Source organism: Rhincodon typus, chromosome 1 (genome assembly GCF_021869965.1).
Source record: "Rhincodon typus isolate 14 chromosome 1, sRhiTyp1.1, whole genome shotgun sequence".
Taxonomy (NCBI): Eukaryota; Metazoa; Chordata; class Chondrichthyes; order Orectolobiformes; family Rhincodontidae; genus Rhincodon; species Rhincodon typus.
Genome location: NC_063332.1, coordinates 105,320,514 through 105,344,081, shown reverse-complemented (window position 1 = coordinate 105,344,081; position 23,568 = coordinate 105,320,514). Strand labels below are relative to the sequence as shown.

At 40.5% G+C, this 23,568-nt stretch overlaps 1 protein-coding gene across 2 annotated transcripts in view; it reads left to right on the top strand.

The window, feature by feature from the left end:
- The window catches only part of shroom3 (shroom family member 3), a 400,329-nt gene that overhangs the window by 168,778 nt on the left and 207,983 nt on the right, over positions 1-23,568 (top strand). The window lies entirely within an intron of this gene.

The following is a 23,568-nucleotide window of genomic DNA, read 5'->3' as shown; positions in this document are numbered from 1 at the left end:
CTACACCTTGTTATCTCTGTGAAAAGGTTGTTTCCCCTTTTGGGAGAGTCTAGGGCCGGAGGGTATAATCTTTGAGTAATGGGCTGCTCATTTAGGACAGAGATGAGGAATTTCTTCTCTCAGTGGGTAGTGATCTGTGGGATTCTTACAGCAGAGATCTGTAGCGACTGGATTATTAACATTGAAACATAGGAAATAGGAGCAGCCATTTGGCCCTTTGAGACTGCTCTGCCATTCAATATGATCACGGCTGACCATCCAACTTACATCTAGTTTTCTCTCCAAATCCTTTGATTCCTTTAGCCCTAAGAGCTAAACTCCTTCTTGAAAACGTTCAATGTTTTGGCCTCGACCATGTTCTTTGACAGAGAATTCCACAGGTTCACCAATCTCTGGGTGAAGACATTTCTTCTCATCTCAGTCCTAATTGGCCTAACTCATATCCTTAGACTATGACCCCTTGTTCTAGACTCCTTCGTCATCGGAAACATCCTTCCTGTGTTTATCCCGCTTAGTACTGTTCAAATTTTTTAGGTTTCTATGAGAGTCCCTCATTCTTCTAAACTCCACCAAATATAGTCTTAACTGATCCAGACTCTGTTCATATGTCAATCCTGCCATCTCAGTAATCAGTCTGGTAAACTTTTGTTGCACTCCTCCATCGCCAGAACTTCCTTCCTCAGGTAAGGACACCAATACTGCACACAATATTCCTGATGTGGTCTCACCAAGATCCTGTAAAATTGCAGCAAGACTCTCTCCTCTCTGTATTAAGTATATTCAAGGCTGAGATCGACAGATCTGTTATCAGGAAGGGAATCAAGAGTTATGAGGAAAAGGCAGGAAAGTGGAGTTGAGGATTATTAGCTCAGCCAGGATCTCACTGAATCGTGAGCATACTCAATGGGCTGAATGGCCTAATTCTGTCTCTACCTCTTAATTTGAGTCATCGTGTAGATCACCAGGTGTAAGATATGAGTAAGGCCATTTACAGATGTTCCCCTTCCTTGTATTAACATCAAGTTTTAATATTCTGAGAAAATGGTAGTATTTTGACTATCTGGCCTTTGGACGTTTCTGGCTGGATAATTGCTGACCTTGTTGGAATGCTACGTGCCTGCCTCCTGGGAGTCCTGGTAATGTATATTCACTATAATATACTGACCTTGGGACCCGTACTGAGGCTGAAATGGATATCAGCCACAAAGCTAATAATATTTTTTTCCTTTTGTGGTTTCCTCTGATTAGACAATCTGTTGGAGAAATGTGAGGAATGCATCACAAATCCAGAAACCAGTATGACTAGGATCTGCTTGCCATAGGGGATGATTTCCCTTGTCATTGAGATCAAAGTCTACTGCTGTACTAGTACTGCCTTTATGGAAGGCTACTGTAATTAGCTATGTCAGCTGGTATTCAGATTCAGCTCAAGTACAGATCTCCCTAAACTGGCTGAACATTCTACAACATTTATTCATTTCCTTAGAATACATTTTAGCTTGGAGAATCCTCCTGGAAAGACACTTTTTTTCCTGAAGCCAGGATTAGGTTTTTAATATTGCAATTAACAGGGACATTATTGTTAGGTGATGATTGGAACAGTATCCTACAACATGGCAGAGTAACAAGTGTTGCTTTTTATTCTATTAATCTCAGTCTATGTTAACCTTCACGTCATCTATATACCATTCAGAGGAAGGGGATGACGGATGCCATTTTATCAAATGATGACCTAATTTATATAGGTGCACATTGACCAGCAAACAGTTTCTTATACCTTCGCTTATACTTGTAATGTTTTTGCGTACAAAATGCTGAACAAATTTTAATTAGTGTTACTTTGCTGTCTTCTTTCTCAGCCTTATTCTAAAGTTTGCGTTTTCTGAGAAAATGATAAAGCCTGGCTACCACAGCCTTTGGACTATTCTGGCTAAGTAATTACTGAACTCATTAGAATGGTACATGCCTGTCTCCTGGAGGTCTCGATGCAGTATACTAACTATCAATGAGAGAGATAGTGACCTTGGACCCCACCTTAATATTGAGCTGAATTGGAAAGCAGCCATAATTTGATTTAGTTTTGTTTTAACTGAGCTTTATTTGAAATGATCAATTTTACTAAGCCATTTTGATGGTGACTGAAAGCTCATCACTACTGTGCTTTCTGTGTCTGTCATAAAAAAATCCCCAAAAAGTGGTTAATGACGTTGCAATAATTGAATGATTCATCATCCATACATAGTTTCTCAGGAGGACCATGCAAGGCTCTATGTGGTTTTTTTCCAGCTCTTACTTGAAAACCTCTTTATATTTAAAAATAATAACAAATATATGGAACATTTTAAAAACTAGCTGTGCTCCTCATGATGCACATATGATGCTTAGTGTTCTAAAGCAAGGTTCGGAAGGAGGTACATTCTGAAGGCAATTTTCTAAATTTGCCATGTCAAATTCTATAAACACGGACTCCTGATTGAATAAACATCCATATATTGCAATGATTTTGAAAAGCATTTTAATATCAGGGAGGTTATAAAATAAACTCTACAGTTAGATACAAAATAAAGAAATTTCTAATATTTCCTCTGGATTGAAGAATTTAGCTTGCTGCATTCAGACAAGCCTTTTACTGTCAAAGCCAATATCAAACAGCCTTTGACAGGAACCACATGAAGGAATATTGAGACAGGTGATCAAACACTGTACAGAATATATAGGTCTTAAGGAGCAGCTTAAATTCCAGAGCTTAAGGCCCAGGCAGCTGAAGGCACAGCTGCCAATAGTGAAGCGAATACAATCCAGAAAGACCAAGAGGCCAAAATTGGTAGAGCACAAAGATTGAAGGGGTGTAGGGCTAGAGGAGTTAATGGTAGTTTATTATTTTCCTGACTTTTTACCAATCTGTGCCTGAAAAATTTCTTTACACTGGTCTTCCAGTCTATCTGATGTATCAATAGGATTTCACAATCTAACAGTTATTAAAATCCTTCAATCAGCTATATGTGTGTGTGCTGTTGTCATCTGGCGAAAGATCTATCAGACTATGTTGACCAGTTGCCTAGCAGATGCCGGTCAGCAACATATCTGAATACATTAACCATGTTATCCACCATTTCATCCACATGGGCAACAAATACAGTTTTAACCTCTTGTTTGACAGTTATCTTGTTATTATTAGCTTGTGCAGTTTCTTGTATTAGCAGCTTCGCCATCATTCGTTTCTCCCATTTATATTTCTGGTATTCTGTTACCTGTTTACGAAAGTGAATTTTCTGTGAAGAACTAGAGTCTGGAGTATGCATGCGTGGGTGTGAAAGAAAGGGGTACCAGGACAATCTGAAGGCTTCACTTTGAAGGTTTGATACTGAATTGACTTTGAGTCCTGGGAGAAGCTCGGCCAGGATCATTGTGTCTGCCACAACCAAATAAAACCGTGTGGCCTCCTTTGAAAGCAGCCACAAAGTATAGGCAAAGAGAAAGCGCAAGAAGTGGAAATTCCAGGCGTAAAGTGTAAAACACAATTGTCTGCAGCATCTGGTCTTAGTTGTTGCAGAACCTTCTGAACTTAGATTGGCTTTAGCAGTCACCAAGCTACCCCACAGATTGCCACCAATCACCTCAACTGATAACAGTCAAGTTCACTTCAAAGAACAAACAAGATTCTTGTGAACCTTTGCAATACAGAGTACACTTGCTATTTTAATAAGGTTTCCCTTCTGTGATTAATCATCCCTGAAGCCCATAATAAAATGTGTAAATCGGGGTTTAGGTTTTAGACAGTGTCAAATTCTATTTTTAACAAACAGTGAACAAATTATTAGGAGTGAAAGAAAATACGTTCCCTGTCTTTGAAGGTACTGATGGATTTTTTCTATAATATTCTTTTGCAGTTATTTCCGTCCATGTCGGCAAACGTTAACTGGTTTCTTGGAATGGAAATTTAAATGTAATATTTCCTGCAGGGTGTCAGCAAAGAAAATTAACATTCTCGCACTTGCTGTGGTCTGGCAACATCTTGATTTTAAATTTGCATCCTTTGTTTTCAAATTCCTTAATGATCTTACCCCACCCTAACTCTGTAAACTTCTCCAGCCCAACAACACTTCAAATCTTTGTGCTGTACCAATTTTGGCCTCTTGTACTTCCTGGATTGTCATCACTTCACGATTAGCAGCCGGCCTTCAGCTGCCCAGGCCTTAAACTCTGGAATTAAGCTGCTCCTTAAGGCCTACACATTCTAGCCAGTGTTTGATCACCTGTCTCAATATCCCTTCATGTGGTTTCGTGTGAAATGTTGTTTGATAATGCTCTTGAGATGCACCATGGGACATTTTGAAGAAGACGTTGTTCTTTGATCTTCTAATGAACTGGCTGTTCTCCAATTAATTAAAATCTTGAGGTATTGAAAATTCCACATCTATGAATGCATTTAGATCTCATTCAGGGGCAGCATGGTGGCTCAGTGGTTAGCACTGCTGCCTCATAGCACCAGGGACCTGGGTTCAATTCTGACCTCAGGCGACTCTCTGTGTGGAGTTTGCAGTTTTCCCCATGTCTGTGTGGGTTTCCTCCAGGTGCTCCAGTTTCCTCCCACAGTCCAAAGATGTGCAAGTTAGGTGGATTGGCCATGCTAAATTGCCCATATTGTTCAGGGATGTGTAGGTTAGGTGCATTAGCCACAGGAAATGCAGGGTTACAGGGATAGGGTAGGGGGGTGGGTCTGGGTTGGCTGCTCTTCGGAGGGTCGGTATGATTCTCAACATTCGATGGACTGTGGTTTTCTTCCTGCCCATAGTGAACTAACTTTGTTTGCTTGAGAGCATTCCAAGTAACTGCTGTTGCTGAACTAAAAGATTTCAGAGTCAAGTGCAATTTCTGTATGAAAATCTCAAATTGAAAATTATTTCAAAAGTTTCTTTTTTTAATCCATTTGTTTATCTATCTGCTTTCCTGAACCCGATGTAGTCTCATTAATTGGTTTAGAAGGCTAGGAGATTCTATCCCAGCAGTGTAACTGGATGCAGAATGGAGGGGGCTGCCTGTTTACTTTATTTCACCGTATTAAGGGTGAATTTCCAAGCTTGGGGCAGACACTCATCAGAGCCATGGCCAGCGAAGGCGGCCATTCAGTTCCATTTGGGCCATCCAAGTAGCCAACTTGACTTTTCTGATTGCTATTTTGTTTTTTTTTAAACTTGCTTCTCTGAGGAAACCTCTGTCCAAGACCAACCTGCTTCAGTAAGACAGGCCACACAGCTGCCAAGAATCCAAAGCCATTGGCCATCTAATTGGTTTAGCAATACCAAGAATCTGCGGACTGTGAGCCCTGAGGCAGCCAATTAGAAGGTTGCCTCTAGTAAAGTCACTTCGCTGGTCAGATTCCCAATGAGCGCAATCAGACCTGATGTCAGAATCCTGAAACCTGCACGAAACCCCCACCGTTGTGTATCAAGAATAGCTGCAACTTTTACTGCAATCGTTTGCAAAGTAATTTTATTCCCTGATTAATCTTAATGAAATTTGTAAGAAACCAAGGCAGTGGATTACTTGGCAGGAAGAATAACTAAGTAACCTATTATCTAAATGTTGAGAGATTGCAGAGGTCTGAGATGTAGAGTGATCTGGGTGTCATAGTGCATGAATCACAAAAGGTTAGTGTGCACAATAAGAAAGTAATTAGAAAGTTAACAATATTATCAATTATGAAGAGAAGAATTGAACGTAAAAATAAAGAAGTTATGCTTCAGTTATGCAAGGCACTGTGAGACCATTATCTGAAATTCTGTACTTAATATTGGTCTCCTTATTTCAGGAAAGATGTAAATACATTGGAAGCAGTACAGAGGAGGTTTACCAGACTGATAGGTGGACTGAATGGGTTATTTTATGAGGAAAGGGTGGACATGCTAGGATTGTATCCATTGGAGTTTAGAAGATTACTTGAAACATAACAGATCTTGAGCGGTCTTGACAGAGTAGATGCGGAAAGGACATTTCCCTTTACAGGAGAATCAAGAACTGTAGGTCACTGTTTAAAGATCAGGGTGATCCATTTAAAACAGAGATAAAGTATTTGTTTTTCTCTCTGAGGTTTGTGAGTTTTTGGAACACCCTGCCTGAAAATGTGGTGGAAGCAAATACATGAATATTCTTAATACAGAAGTAGAGAGATTCTTGTTAAGCAAGAGGGTGAAAGATTATCACTGGTAGGTGGAAATGTGGATTTGAGGTTACAGTCATGATCTTATTGAATGGTAGAGCAGGTTCAAGAGACCAACTGGACTACTCCTGCTCCCTGCTGGCATATTCAAATGTAGTGTAGCAGACCAACAGCTAAGTATACTCTATTACAAATTATGGGCTTATCCCGTTTCTAGTTTAACTTTCCATTGCCCAAAATCCATTTGCAGAATGGAGTGTCACAAAGCTGTAATACTGAAATCTTCATAAATTGTAACCTTTAGGACAATCTCTGAAAAATGGCCTGTTTGACAATTTATTGCAATGAAACCAGGTAATTGTTATGTTGCCAGGTAACTGTGATAAGAACATAAGAACGAGGAGCAGGAGTAGGCCATCTGCCCCCTTGAGCCTGCCCCACCATTTAATAAGATCATGGCTGATCTTTTTGAGACTCAGCTCCACTTACCCGCCCACTCACCGTAACCCTTAATTCCTTTACAGTTCAAAAATTTATCTAGCCTTGCCTTAAAAACGTTCAGCGAGGTGGCTTCAACTGCTTCACTGGGCAGGGAATTCCATAGATTCACAACCCTTTGGGTGAAGAAATTCCTCCTGACCTCAGACCTGCATCTGCTTCCCTTTATTTTGAGGCGATGCCCTCTAGACCTAGTTTCACCTGCTAGCGGAAACAACCTCCCTGCCTCCACCTTATCTATTCCCTTCATAATCTTATATGTTTCTATAAGATCTCCCCTCATTCTTCTGAATTCCAATGAATATAATCCCAGTCTACTCAGTCTCTCCTCATAATCCAACCCTCTCAACTCTGGAATCAACCGAGTGAATCTCCTCTGCACCCCCTCCAGTGCTAGTATATCTCTTCTCAAGTAAGGAAACCAAAACTGCACACAATACTCCAGGTGTGGCCTCACCAGGACCCTATACAGCTGCAGCATAGCCTCCCTGTTTTTAAACTCCATACCTCTAGCAATGTCAGACAAAATTCCATTTGCCTTTTTAATCACCTGCTGCACCTGCAATCCTACTTTTAGCGATTCATGCACTAGGACACCCAAGTCCCTCTGCACAGCAGCGTGCTGCAATTTTTTACCATTTAAAACATAGTCCATTTTGCTGTTATTCCTACCAAAATGGATGATGATGATCGTTCAAGAAAGTTTTATGCCACAAACGCATACCCATTGAGAGCTGGCTTGACACTGTTTAAATCATTTTACATAAGTGTCTAAAAGCCAGGAGGGTACCACAAGATCTTTTACACTTAACTTACAATAACCTCTTTCAATCGTACAGCCTTCCAAGATTATTGCACCCATCCAGTTTTGAGGCACTGATTTTTATCGCCGCATTTTGAGGAACCAGACTTTCAGCTGCCAGGACCCAAAGCCCTGTCATTCCTTCCCTGTGCCTCTCTGTCCCTCCCTCTCATCTTGAGCCTATCATATTCTGAATCAGCAACGCTGTTATCACTAAAACAAAATAAGATTGATATATGTAGATCGTTGCAGAAGTTTATAGACTGTGGTAGTTTGAATTTTTGGGAGGAGTGTCTTGAGGGATTTTTAATAAATGACTTAAGATCTATTTCAGACAGACCTAGGGTTGAGTATCTTATTGCACTGTTGGAGCTGTGCACTGGTTATCTCGCTGAGGTCAAGGAACCTTTCATTGGCTTAAAATGGGTTTGGCTTCAAACAAGCATTGAGTCCTGTAGATTTTGCTGAGTCTCCCTGGATTTACATGATTACATTTACATGATAACAGGGCTCATATCTTCAGTGATGCCTGCGATTAAATTAATGAGAATGTATCCTACAAACTGAATTATTATCAGTTATTTCCTCTGGATTGCAATCTTTGCATTTTCCACTCCTCCCATACATTAGATGGTTAATGGAACTTCTAATATTATTTTTGATCTTGCTACCAATCCCCTAAATGTTTTAGTTCTTCAGACATTCTGTCACTCCACATTTCGTTTCCATGGGATTTTGTTTTAGCTTTCCTCGGGTTGCTTGAAGAACTTGAAGACACTCCCATTGTCTGGTCATGGAACATTGGTCATGCTATTTGCTATTGTTTACTTTTACCTTTATCTTCCTCATTCCCTACTGTTTAAACATCCACTCACCTCAAAATGCCCTTTGCATTCAGTACATTATGTTATATCATTTCCATTTCTGTTTCTCAGCAACCTCATCTGAAAACAAAGAAGCTGTGAAGCAAATGTGCACTTTGGCATAAATGAAATAAATTTTAGTGCAGAAGAGGCTGGAGACGGGCTAATCTTATTACTGCAGCATCAAATTATTTTTGCCAAATAGTTTATTGTCTCCTAGGTCTGAAGGAAATCACCTCCAGACATACATATTTGGGTGTGGTGCAGTGTCAGTCCCTAGTGTGTCCATAAACAAAAGATGTGACAGAAACTGTACACAGTTTTCTACTTTATTTCCACATCCATTATTTGGTTTTCCTTTAGTCCAGTTCAGAAGCACTTCCGGGTGATGATGTTTCTTTTGTTCCTAATTTGACAGAACCCTTGCCTGTGTTCAAGTAGCATGAGAGGTGAATAGAGCCGGAAGTTGCAGTTAAAAATATTTGCATATTTTAATCTACTATGGGTTTACCACTCAAATGAAGAAACCGATCATCTGCAAAAGCTGTGGTTGCTGGAAATCTGAAATCTAAACAAAAAAGGCTGCACATACCCATTAGGTCATGCAACTTCAATGGAGAGAGAAACAGTTAATATTTCAGTTCTGTGACCTTTCATTGTTGCTGCTATCTATCTATTTTGGACAAGTGTTCTGGCACCAACTGAACAATGCTAAGTAGAGTTGCATGTTATTAAGTGGCAGGTAGATTTGGTAATAAATAGTAATTTCTGGAGAAAAATTCCTCAAAGGTTTGAGATACTGGAATTCCAAATTTTAGGAAGTCGTAAATTGAATTCAGTTGCGAATGATGAGTCATGCTGACACCATCATCAGGGCTTTACATTCAGCCTGTTTTAATGTTGTGACAATTAGATTAGGAATGAGGGGAATCTTAAATTACACCAGAAGGATTAAATTGCAGATCCTTTGCTTATGAGTGAGCAATGCCATATATGTTTTTGGTTGTGAAGATTTACACCATGATTCACAAGAATTGGTTTTCAAACTCAGATTTTGAATTGGAGCAGCGTACGTTTTGAATTTCAAGCTGCATTCTCAATGTTATTACAATTATTATATCCAATATTCTGCAGCATAAAATAAATCAAACATTTTATTACCTTGAATTTTCAATTCTTTCCACATTCCTGTCTTACCTGTACTGTAGCTCCGTAATATAGGTCATGGGTTTGGAGGCACAAGTTGTACTCTTGTCCTTGGGCCTATTGAATTTCTTAAATGGCCAATTGATCCCGACCCCTATTTCACCTGCAGTAGTGGGGAGGCCCAGGCTAATCAGGTGGGTGAGCCAGCGTCATGAAAGAAGGGGATAACTTATTTAGGAGGACCCCTGGACCATTGGAGACATCCTGCCAATCTCGTATCACACACTGCCCACCCCCTGACACAGCTCCCTTACCCATTACCCTTTCATTGGCTCCTGCCCAAAGCATGAGTTCAGTCCAGTCTCCCTAACTTCCTCCTCTTTAGGGCCTGCCTGTAGCTCCAGCAGAGACCACCACTTCGTTTGATGCTGCTGGGACGATGGAGATGCCAGCTAATTGAATTGGGTAGACTCCTGACCAACTTTTTAATCTGACAAGCAAGTTACAGGGCACCCGATAAAGTGCAGCCCAGGGAATGTTTTGAACAGCTAAGAAAATACTCTTTCTTGAGCATCAAGCAAAGTTTGCTGAACTCGGTAACTGAATGAATTATAAGGGGTGAGCTGCACATATCTCTGTCATGAAAAGCAAACAAGCTTCATTTGGTTTAATAACTTTCCCTTATTCAGTTGAAGGGTTTTATCTGGAGAGAGTAGCTTTTTCCACGCAATCTTCAACTCCTCACCTCATTAATGATTCAACTTTGCTCTTGGGGTACCTTTCTTGGGGGATCACTTGACCAGAGAGGCAGAACTCCTCACACCACTGGCACCTTATTTAAAGTCCTTCAGAAGCAGCAAGCCAGGAGCTGGCCCTGGCATTCTGGCCTTGACTGTTATCACTAAGGACATGACCAAGAGGCATATGCTGTAGGTACTACGTTGATGAAGCACAGTACCACACAGCTACATGTCCACACCTTTAAAAGTTCAATGTTCCCTGCTATTGCTGCATCTTCTGCATTAAATGCAATATAAGCCACAGGGGCTAGCAGCCTGTAACTGAGTGCTATAAATCCCAAGAGCTAAGAAACAAATGTGAGCCTCACAGAGGCTGGCAGCCTGTAAGTTTGTGCTGAGATTAGTGAGCATGTTAAGAAAGCAATGCATGCTGGGGCTGGCAATCTCTGATTAAGTGCAAAGTGAATGAATGTAAAGAAAGCAAACTAAGAATCATAAAGATGCATCCTGCAAAGATCTATGAGATATGCATGTTTCCCTAGATACAGAATGACCTGACAGAGGTGTGCAGGTCATAACTGAGCTCCAGTAAATCATTAAAGGATGAAGTGGTGTGAGAGTTGGTCCGAGAGCAGATGTGATGACATGGTGAGCCTGGTGGCTGACTGATACCGACTTGTATGAACAAACGTTCAAGGAGGATGGTGGCCATGGAGCATGCAGGGACTTTGTTGTGAAGAAGTAGCTGAATGATGGCCACAATTAACATTTGGTGAACTGCAGCTAACAAATACCCACCTTCATTTACAAGACAAGAACTTATGTCTTCTATTTTTGCAGGGAAGGAAAAGACCATTGGAAATGTTTATGAATAAGGTGAGTTGGCGCTTTAATAAGAATCAATTGCGCAGAAATAAGACATCTACCAGTGAATGGTGAGATTCTAAAGTCACTATTTAAGGCTTGGGGGAAATTTGTAAATGTTTTTGTCTAAGTCAAGTTACAGATGTTTCTCATTCTCAACATTTCCACACTCCACACCTGGGAGGGGAAATTCTGCCCATTGTTCTTAAATAAAGTCATACAGCATAGAAACAGGCCCTTTGGCCTGCCATGTCTATGCCAACCAACAAATGACACTAAACCCAATTACCTGCATGGGTACATGGCCTTCTATGCCCTGGCATTTTAATTACTCATCCAGATGCTTCTTAAATGTTGTAAGACTATCTGTCTCCACCACGCTCAGAGGCAGCATGTTCCATACTCCCTCTGGATGAAAAGAAAAATTCTCAGATCTTCTCTAAGCCATTTTCTCCTCACATTAAATTTATGCCCTCTGGTTTTAGACATATCTGCCATGGAGAACAGATTCTCACGATCTACTCTGTCTATGCCTCTCATAATTTTGTATACCTCAATCAGATTCCACCACCCCTCAGCCCCCTCTGCTCCAAGGAAAACAAACCCAGCCTACCCTGCCTCTCCTTATAACTGAGACTTTCCCATCCCAGGCCATAACGGGGTGAATCTCCTCTGCACCTTCTCCAGTGCAATCATGTCCTTCCGATAGTGCGGCAACCAGAAATGCAAACAATATTCTATCTATGGACTAACCAATGTTTTATAACATTTTAACAAAGCTTCTTTGCTACTATATTCTACACCCTGGCTAATAAAGACAAGCATCCCTCATACTTTCTTAACTATCCTGTCTAGCTGTGCTGACATCTTCAGGGGTCTATGGTCTTGCACACTCATTGAGTATATCCTTTCCTATTAGACCTCCCAAAATGCATCACTTCACACTTCTCAAGATTAAATTCCATCTGCTATTGCCTGGTCTAACTTACCAGCTGATCAATGTCAGACTGCAGCCTGACACTATCCTTCTGGCCCTCTTGTGGTGAAGTGGTAGTGTCCCTTCCCTTGACTGAAAGACCTGGGTCCAAGTCCCACTTGCTCCAGAGGTATGTGTAATAACATTTCTGAACAGGTTGATTAGAAAAACAGGTTAAGTACAAAAAAAGGCAATCCTTCTATCAACAACACACTCAAATTTTGTGTTATCTGCAAACTTACTAATTATATGTTCTACATTCACAACCAAGTCATTAATGTACTTAACAAACAGCAAGGGTCCCAGCACTGATCCTTGTGATACCATGCTAGTAACAGGCTTCCAATTACAAAGACAACCCTCCACCATTACCTTTAGCCTCCTGTTTCCAAACCAATTTTGGATCCAGTTTGCAAACTTGGATTCAATGGGCTCTTACCTTTTGGACCAGCCTTCCATGTGGAAGGCCTTAGTGAAGCCCATGCAACCACAATCAACTGCACTATCCTATATTTATATATCCTAAATATATTTAGTCACCTTTTCAAAAATTTCAGTAAAATTTGTCAGACAGGATCTCCATTTAACAACTGATCAAAGACTGCCTTTTGAAGTGTTGTTTAATCCTGTCCATCAGAATATTTTCCAATAATTTCCCTACCACTGATATCACACTAACTGGTCTGTAATTACCTGGTCTATCTCTTGAACAAAGGAACTACATTAGCTCTCCTCCAGTCATCTGGCACTTCGCCTGTGGCAGGTGACGTATTAAGTATCTCCACCAGGAACCCTTGCCACCCATTACAGCCTGGGATATATCTCTGAAATGTGCATCCCACTGAAACTTCAACCACTTGACTGGCTTCATTCCGTAATATTCGGTCTAACACTGCTCCATCTCTAGTCGGACCATCTACATACTGGCACAAAAAGCTCTCTTGGATGCACTTGAAAATTCCAATACATCTAATCCTTTCACACCAACACAATTCAAGTTAGTGTTAGCAGAGTTGAAATCCCCAACAACTATAACCCTGTTTATGTCTCACCTCCTATGATTTGCCTACGTATCTGCTCGTCTATTTCCCTCTGACTGTTGCACATTCTGTAATGTAATCCCAGCAACGTAATTGCTGCTTTTTTTATTTCTAAGCTCTACTCAGGTGGCCTCATTTGAAAACTTATATAGAACATCCTCCCTCATTACTGAAGTGATGGTTTCCTATATCAACAACGCAATGCCCCCACCTCTCTTACAATCCCCCATCACACTTGAACCTTCTATATCCTGGAATGTTGAGCTGCCAGTTCTTGCTCAGTAATTGCAACAATATCGTATACCCGCATGCTGATTAATGCTCTAAGTTCATCCGCCTTACCAGTCAGGGTCCTAGCATTAAAATATTTACAATTTAGCTTTCTTGATCTCTCATATGCCTTATCCTGCTGATGTATTCTCGGCCCACTGGACTGTCCTAGCACTCCTTCTATATCTGATTGGACCTTGCTCCTGACTTTACATCAACTGTGTACCTCACCCCACTACCAAATCAGTTTAAACCCTCCCCAAAAGGATGAGCAAACCTTCCAGCAAGCATATGTTCCAATATCATTCCATTCCAGTTTGTACAGCTTCCACCTCCCCCAGAAACTTTCCTAATGATCCAAAACTCTAAAGCCTTTCCACCGACACCATCCATTTAGCCCCGTGTTCTATTCCTGTACTCAGTAGTACATAGCACTGGAAAAAGTCCAGAGATTACACACTTTGTAGTCTTTCTTTTTTAATCCACGGCCTAACTCTCAATTCCTGCTGCAGGACCTAATTTCTTCTTTTACCAATGTGGTTGGTCCTGATGTGTACCACAACTGCTAGCTGTTCACCCTCCCTCTTCAGAATGCTCTGCAACCGCTCCGAGACATCCCTGATCCTGGCACCAGGGACCCCATTTGAGAATCTCTTTTGCTGCCATAGAACCACCTATTCGTTCCCCTTACAATCAAATACCAGGTCTCTAAATCTCTGCCAGTCTTTTTCCTCTCCTGCAGTTCAGCACAGCCAACCATGATACCACAAACTTGGCCGTTGCTGCTTTCCTCTGAGAGGTCATTCCCCCCAACGGATTCCAACATTGTCTATCTGTCTGACGGGGAATGGACACAGGGGACTCCTGCACTCCCTGTCGACGGTTACTAGTTTTCCTGGTGGTCACCCAATACTTTTCTGCCAGTGTAGCCCTTACATGTGGTATGACCAGCTCGCTAAATGAACTACTGAAGATGCTCACAGCCTCATGGCTACTCCACAGTGAGTCCATGCAGAGCTCCAGCCGCTCCAGGTCAGTCAAGACTGGAGCCGAACACATTTCCTGCATCTGTGCTCACTGTGGAGACTGGAAGTGTCTCTGACTTCCCAGATATTCCAGAAGGAGCATTCTACAGGGGCGAGTTCTCCTACCATTGTGATCCTTACCAACTACAGACAATAAACCAGGAACGACTTACTCAGCCTTACCCACTACTCACCAAATCAGATTTCTCTCACTCTTTCTCTCTCAGCTTCTCTGTATTCCTAACAAACTACAAAACACATAATTAAGGACTTTACACTCTGTCTCCCCACCCAGTACTACTTGCTGAGTTCCTAAAGCTGGTTCCCAAGCAGCCAATCCTCTTGCCCTACATCACTTTTTGAAACCATGACATCGCCTCCAAAGCTCTGCCTCTGGATTAAGGATTACTCCCTCTCCACCTCTCTCCCTCCCGACTGAGCTCGATCTGCTCCTCTCCCACTCTGACTGCTCCGATCTGGGCATTACTCCTCGGGTTTTTGCAGGAAGCTCCTCTCCTGCCACTTTTTACCTCCAGGTTTGCTACTGTTCACTCATCTGCCGCTGCTGTTCTGCCTGAGCTGAAACAAATGACTTTAGGAATAAAACAAATTGAGGTTTTGGATAGTTTCATTCTCCAAAACTTTCATTCTTATTCTGGGCCCATACTTTAATAGCAGAGCGTGAATATATACAAGGTTTTCAGATTTACATATTAGATAATCCTAAACCAACATGCAATGACAGCATATGGCATTTGAAATAAACTCTAGGTATACAAACCAAGGAATCTTGTTCTTTACATTCCTGTGGTATACATTTCATTTACAATAAATATCTGTGCTTTAACTACCAATCTCAAGCAACTAACATTTTATGGATTCGAGCACAAATTCATTCACTGGAGTCCAATAATTTATTTAATGTTGCTGAGTTACCTGGATGTGCCTGACAAATAATGATATTTATGCAATTCTAGATTGTAGATTGTGTCTTCAAGAAGGTTTTGAACAATTTCGTGCCAACAGGGACTCTCTTGCAATTTGATTGAGTGGCTGTTCAGCAAAATCTGTCAGTATGAATAAATACACTTTGTCGTACGTTCAAAGTATTCAGGCACCTTTTCCAACTTGTCCAAGATATTCATGTTAATTGATGAAAGCAAATGAATAAAAGCTGATATTTAAATTCACCCACTGGGACTCAGCATGCTTTTATAAAATTCTGAGCAATGACTTGAATTGCATTAGCAATATAAAAGACAATTTGGGAGGGCTACAGAGACAACAAGGTGCAGAGCTGGATGAACACAGCAGGCCAAGCAGCATCATAGGAGCAGAAAGGCTGACGTTTCGGGCCTAGACCCTTCATCAGAAATAACAGCTACAGATGTGATTACTTATAATTATGCATTTGGAGGCTGTTGAGAAAATGCTTAATAGAGTGAAAAGGTCATTTGTTTTAACTTGTTGCTAAAGTCATTACTTTCACTTTAATTGTCAGAAAAGATTCAACTGCTTGGAGCTTTGAAATTTATTGTGGCTGTAAAGGAAACAACTATGTTCTACTTTTTGTATTTAAGTATTTTTGAATTAGGTCTGTTCATATTTTTGAAGTGTTTCCATTTGGAGGCACTGCATGATAAGCCCTGTTTGTCTCCAAGATAATGATAAGATGCTGCATTCTTAGAAAATATATGCTCCTGAGCAAAACAACCAACCTCAGTCCAATTCAACACAAAGCTGTCCACTAGACACTGAAGTTTGCTTCAGGAAAATACTGCATTCGGAAAGTGGTTTGAGGATTTATCGATTTGCTTTTGCATTTTTCTAAAAACAAAAACAGCAATTGATAGTTCAAGGAAGATTATAATCTAAAATGATAACTAAAGGAAACAGAGTCATACCATGGAAAAATAATCAAGACTGAAATAAGCTTTGGGTCAAAGAATAATTCAAGAAGAAAGAGGAGGGGATTGAAATTAGGTTTAGTTGCAAATTTTTAGTCACTTTGCACATGCATGTTAATTTCTGCCACGTCACTCTAAATTGTATGAGTCAGGACAAAATGTGAATCCTGCGCTGAAATATTCCAGGTATGTTTTGTGTTGCACCACAAAGAATACCAAGATGTGGTGCAACCTTTAAATAACAGGACACTGAGTAAATTATTAATGTGGAATTGTCAGTTCGAGTTAAATAAGGCTGCAGCTGGTACTGGTAAAGCACTATTAAGACAATCACAAATCCCAAAATCCCTCACAAATGTATTATGAAACAGAATTTGATGCTATATTTGTCCTTGTAGATGGTTGAGGTTGTGGCAAATATCCAAAAGCTTGGTCATAAAACTAGGTTTAAAGGAACAGCTCAGAAGCAGAAAGAGAGGCAAAGAGTTTCAGAGAGGAGCAACCAGAGCTTCAAACTTAGCTGAAGATATCTCTGCCAGTAATTGGGTCATTAAAAGCCAGGAATGTTCAAGAGCCCAGAATTGGGGGAGTGCAGATAGCCAGGAGCTGTGGAGGTAATAGAGATTATGGAGATGGGGTAGAATATTCCCCGGGGCTTTGGAATCCGCCATTATGGTCAAATATGGGGCATTTCGCACTATGTGGGGAACAGGCACAGCTGTCACCTTCTCAATATTGGGCAATTAATGACCAGTGGGCAGGCTCACTATCCAGCACTGAAGTAGCAGTGAGAATACTTTTTTAATTGAATGAGGGAATGGGTGCCTCATCTCCAACTTCATCAACTTGAGATAAAACAAATGGTCTCAGCCACTGGGCCATTGAAGGAAAACTGCTCCATCAGGCAGTTAATGGCAAGGGGAGCTGGAAGAGCCTCTAAGCTTACCTGGAGCTCTGGGCTTTCCCCATTGGGCTGCAGCCAGAGGTCTACTTCAAAGCTGCTCTTTGGTGCCTCCAGGGACTTGGAGACAACCAAAATGTCAGCCTCTCTGCTCCTATGATGCTGCTTGGCCTGCTGTGTTCATCCAGCCCTGCACCTTCTTGTCTTGGAAAATTCCAACTGGCTTTTACCTATCCTCAAGCTCACCATCCTACCACTGGGAAAATAACATGGATGTAGAATGGAGCCGGCAAGCCAAGCAGAACTTAGATGTTGGCCTGCCTCCTTCCCCATCTGCATTGGAGTTGAAAAGCTCAGCCGGGAAATCATTCTTCGACTTATGTAGCACTCTTCACAACATATCAAAGCACTGCACATCCAATGAAGTTCTCTTGAAATGTAGTCTTTAGTATAATGTAGGGAAATGTAGCATTCGATTTGCAAGCCATATGCTTCCACAAGCAGCAATGATGTAAATCATCAGGCCATTGTTTTTGAGTGTTAGTTGAGGGTAGTAAAATATTTTTGCATATTTTGTTAAAAAAAGGGCTAACCTTTTCTGTAACATTAGACGTTAGGGTTTCGAAACACAATTGCTGTGTGTGTGAGGTGAAAATATGCTACATTGATGATTCTGTGAAAAGCTGAGAAAAGAGAAGATTCTGACAGAAGTCAATTATATATTGTATGGAAAAGGTTATCCCACATATGAACTGAGAGGGAGAAGCAGGTTTTTAGGAATGTTTTTGATCCTTTCCTAACATTTTAACCATGGATTATTTTTAGTTTCCTTTCTAAAATCACTCTCATGAGTGAGAGTGAGTTCTGATTCAGCATAGCTTCGAGAATGCCTGTATTTGCCTTGAAATCAGGTAAACCTCTGAGAATATGCCTGGATAAAAAGCAGCAAAACTTTGTTTGGTCATTGTTTTCAGGGACTGGATTGCCTTTTGTGCACAGAAAACTTCAATGTGACTTTAAAAATACTAACCAGAACAGATTGAATCCAAACAACACTCTGTATTCTGTAAAAAGCCTCAGGCACCTCACAGGAGATTTAGCAAACCAAATTTGGAACTGAAGCGCATGAGGAGGTTTGAGACCAGATGTCCAAAAACTGTCAGTCGGTATGTTTTGAGGCAGAACTTAAAGGAGGAAAGAATGGGAGAGAGATGGAAAGGTTTGGTGACATGGAGTGGAGGGAAAATCCAAACTCAGGAGCTGATGGCATTTAAATTCAGGTGGGTGCAAAGATGATTGGCCTGCAGATATCTTGTAGGTTTGTAGGGCTGGAGAATGCTTTAGAGATAGGGGTGGGACCACCTATATCAACGAGCAAAGTGGTAGTAGGTAAATGAGACATGGTGCGCATATGGTCAGCAGAGCTTTGGATGAGGTGAATGAAAGTCGAGGATGGGAGGCTCCAGAAAATGTGTTTGAATAATCACTCCTAAAGATAACAAAAGAATGGATGAGAGTTTCAGCAGCAGATGAGCTGAGATAGGGATAATGTCAGGTATTGCTATACAAGTGGAATTGGGCAGTCTTACTGATGACTCAGAAATGTGGTTACAAGCTTACCCCGGGGTCAAGTATGACACCAAATTTGTGAACAGCCTAGGTCAGTCTCAGACTGTTGCCAAGGGATGGGCAGAGCCAAAGTTAAGGGGCAGAATTTAAAACAATGTGTTTAATCTTTCCAATATTTAATCAGAGAATATCGATCAGAGTACTAATGTCAAACAAGCCATCTGACAATTTCATGGCTGTGGAGGAGGTGAGGGGTGGTTTTGGTGAGTTAGAGCTTCGTGTCATATATGTTTGTGAAGACACTGGCACTGTTTTTGGATAATATTGCTGAGGGGCTGCATGTCACAAGAAATAGGAGGAGGTCAATGATAGATCTTTGGGGGACACCAAAGGTAACAGTACAAGAGTGGGAAGAGAGGCCACTTCTTCCCATGACTGAATATATAATCATGGAGCCAGGCAAAAGTAGTTGCAACAGCTGGACACAAGAAGAGCTGTGTTTCTGTAGGTACCTTTGTGTGCAGTCTGTGGGATTAATTGAACGCACATCACTTGTAACACATTGTGGCAGGACTAGTGCAAAATCTAGTTTCTAGCCTGTTATACTGTTTATACTGTTGACGCAGCTATTGAGTTTCTGAGGTGACATTCGCTATGTTAACACTTTACAAGAATACATACTTTTTGTCACAAAACTAGACAATTGAGCTAAGTGAAATAGAGGTGGATGACCAGAGATAAAATCTGTAGGCATTTTATAGTTCATTAGAACATGTTTTCCTTGTCTAGACATTTTGTAAGGAATATTCCCTTGTCTTGGTTGATATGTTGTATGGTCTGTAGTATGGAAACGTGATCACATGCTATGTCTGATAAAGATTTTGTGTTGGGGAAAATTGGTATTTTCCCATGCCAGAGACTGCAACTTACATTATGTTTCAATGGGTATTCTTGCATCTTTATCAGTTTACAGTTTAAGAAACCCAAAGTATCCGATTGTGGCAATATAAATTGAATGTTCACTGTGCATTATTCTCTGTATACTTTGTTGTCAAACAGCATGTTTGGAAAAGCAAGCTACTTCATTGTAACATAAAAAGCATTTTCCAGCTGCTACATTTTAAGTCTTAAAGAGAAGTGTTTAAGATTCTGTCATATTACCCCAAAAATTACATAAATAGATGAGCAACCCATTAAATCCCCAGCAAAAATATAATGTTAAAGCAAATATTCACCAGTGTCAGTAAAGGCAATTGATGCCTGATTGAAAGCAGATAATGGTTACCACCAAGATGAATGTCAGTGATTAGCTTGTGCAGGTTTGAAGGAAACGTCATAAGGTAGAAATAGTATAGTAGATATTTAAACCCCTCACCTAGCTAATGGCAAAAGATTAGAGTCAATTAAAAGTGTATTATACTGGAACAGATAACATCTATTGTGCAGCACCAGCAAGGTCAAACATGATTGAGAACACCTATTTTATATTAAATTATAGAAAAGATACATTGCAGGTTCATGTGATTAAAGCAGCTTTTCTTTTCTTAGTGTTGGTGATCTTATGTATAGTTTTAATCTTAGCTGTATGATAAATGCAATGTATTCAAACAGCAATGGAGGAGGCATGAAAGGGTAGAACACAACAGAAAATATCGAAGAACAGACTCTGCTTCTGATCTACAAGTCAAATTAGAATTTCTGGATAAGCAACACAGTGAGCAAATTGAGAAAATGAGAAAATGTTCCTAAATATCTCCACTTGAACAGTCCTTGACTTTTCATAAAGTTCTAAAGAAGGGTCACTGGAACTGAAGCATTAATTCTGATTTTTCTCCACAGATGCTGCCAGACCTGCTGAGTTCTTCCAGCAATTTGTTTTTGTCTTTGATTTTTCATGTCTGTTTTCTGCAAGGAATTAGGCCACTTAACTGAGATGCTTGACCATATCATTATAAATCTCCATATAGTGATACAGCGATAAAGTACTCTGAAAATACGAATGCAATTGTCTGAAATGAGGAGCATTTTAGTGTCACTTCCCAGTCAGATTTCTCTGTTTTTAGAAACAGAGATTCTGCTGCTTCTGGATATGTCAAAAACCAGTCATTCAAATACAAATACTATAAACATTCTCAGTCCACATCATTTGTGTTTGGATTAGTTAAACCCAAAATACTACCCATGCCAAGTGTGACAGCGTTATGTGGTATTGTTTAATGCATATCAATCTTGTTTTAGATCTAAACATGAATTTTCCTTCCTGAATACCAATATGTTGTTCAAGTTTGTAGTATGGTAGCTGGTTTTGACTCAAATTTGGGGACAACACAGATACAGCAGCAACTTTTTGCCATAAAGAGTGAAAAACAAAATTGAAATACCCTCAACTTCTAACAACATGGCTGCAAGCACACTGGTTAAATTTTCATCAGTATATTGCAGTGTGGTGTCAATTTTCCTGCTTCTCTGATGCTGCCTAGCCTGCTGTGTTCCTCCAGCTCCACGCTGTGTTATCTCTGACTCCAGCATCTGCAGTTCTTACTATATCTTAACAGAAACATTTATTTTTTTTGACTTTTGGTATCCTTTGTACTAAACAATGGTCAAAAATGAGAAAACAGGTCAGTCATTTGTCACCACGTACCTTACATATTGTTATGTACTGGGAATAAAATTGTCCTGGTTTGGTTCAAAATTGGATTTCCCTTTCCTTTCTAATGCTTCAGCTGAAATTGGAAATACAGGAGAGTAGCAGGTAGGAAGCTTATAACCAACCACTGGATCTTATTGTCTTGCTACATTAATGCAGCACTTATATCAGAAGAACACCAAAACTGTGCAATCGACCAGTGATTTTGCTCACAAAATTTGGATTTGATCACATTCCCGATAGTCCAAAAATCTCTGTCAGCATTAGCTGGCATGATTTATTCACATAGGCATCGTTTTCACGTCTGAGGGAGTTTACTTTGATCCTGTGACATTTTGCCTCCGATGTTAATTAATCAAGGTTGCTGTATGAGAGAGAAATTACTTGGCAGGTGATAAGTATCATGCATGACGGTTCTTTTGAAATACAGCAGGGGCCTTGTATTTGTTTCAAATACCATTCTGATATTAATCTTTATCTATTATAAAGGAATTCAAAAACAACACACTCACTGGCCTGTTGGGGTGGGTTTCTGTTTCCAAGTGAATAATCCAGGAATTATTCCCAACTAATTAAAACTACATCATTTTGTAAGTGTAGCCCTGGTGCAATATTAAATATTTCTTATGCTATCAAGATGAACTTTACCTTGGTGCATTCTCTAAGCCCTCATGTTATCTGCTGAAGAATAGTTGCCAGTCACTCTGAAAGGTGATTTGTACCTATTTGTTTCACCAATACAGTTATCTGTTCCTCCTGCCTGTCAGAAATGCTGACTCATATGTAAACTATACATAGTGTAACATGTGTTTGAACAACATTACAGAGGGCTGCTGTGCTGACAATCATTCTTCAAGGGCATTCCAATTCAGCATGGTTCTTTTCTTACCTGGTGCATATATCTCTCTTTAAGAAGAGGTAGTAGGTGGAAATCAGGGGCAAATTACAAAAAATATTTCAAGTACATTAGTGTCTCACAATTTTGGGAAACCCCTAAGCAGTGAAGTTTTATTTTTAAATTTGTTCACTTATTTAAGCACAGCAGTTTCCCACAAACCACGATGTGATGACGATGATCAGACAATGTTCCAGTGAGAAGTATTGAGTGATAAATATTGCCAGGACACCAAAGAGAACTCGTCTGCTGGACTTTGGATTTATGAGGCTGGGAGGGTAGGGCTTCAGTTTAATATCTCAGACTGCACCACCCTGAGAGCGCTGCATTAAATATCAGCATAGGTAATCCACTCAAACGGTAGGAGTGGGGGTCCTTGACCATCGAACCCACAGGGTAGTGTGCTGTAAATTGAGCCCCGCTGTTGCCAGAGGCAAACCAAATGTTAAAGTTGTTTTTAAAGTATCCAAATTTACCTGTCTTTCAGACCAAGATTGATAGAAAGCACTGACCAGGTTTCTGTACTAATCAAGAATTATTAATTATTACGAGTAATTAGACTCTAGCTACAGGTAAACAGATGTAAACCATTGGCATATAACACTACTAATTAAAACTCCACTCCCCTTATAAACTCTCCCTTAGGCACTCGCTTACATGACATAACAGGGGACAAAGCCAAGTCGAGTAAAATCGCGGACAACAATGTATCCCTCTCCAATAAGCTCAGTGCATTCTATGCTTGTTATGAACAGAAGGTCAGTGAAATGACGTCACCTGCCCCGACAGCCTCAGTTGCCCTGTACCCCCAGTCACCGCCACAGGCGTCAGATCAGCCTTCTTCAGGGTGAATCCATGGTAATTGACTGGCCTGGATGGAGTCCTCTGAGCGGACCAGTTGGCAGAAGTATTCGCAAACATCTTTAACCTCACCTTACCATGATGTGAGATTCCCATCTGCTTCAAGAAGTCCACTATCATAAGACCATAAGACATAGGAGCAGAAATTAGGCCATTCAGCCCATCGAGTCTGCTCCACCATTCAATCATGGCTGATAAGTTTCTCAACCCTATTCTCCCGCTTTCTCCCAGTAACCCTTGATCCCCTTGATAATCAAGAACCTATCCATCTCCGTCTTAAATATACTCAATGACCTGGCCTCCACAGCCTTCTGTGGCAGTGAATTCCATAGATTCACCACTCTCTGGCTGAAGAAGTTTCTCCTTATCTCCATTCTAAAAGGTCTTCCCTTTACTCTAAG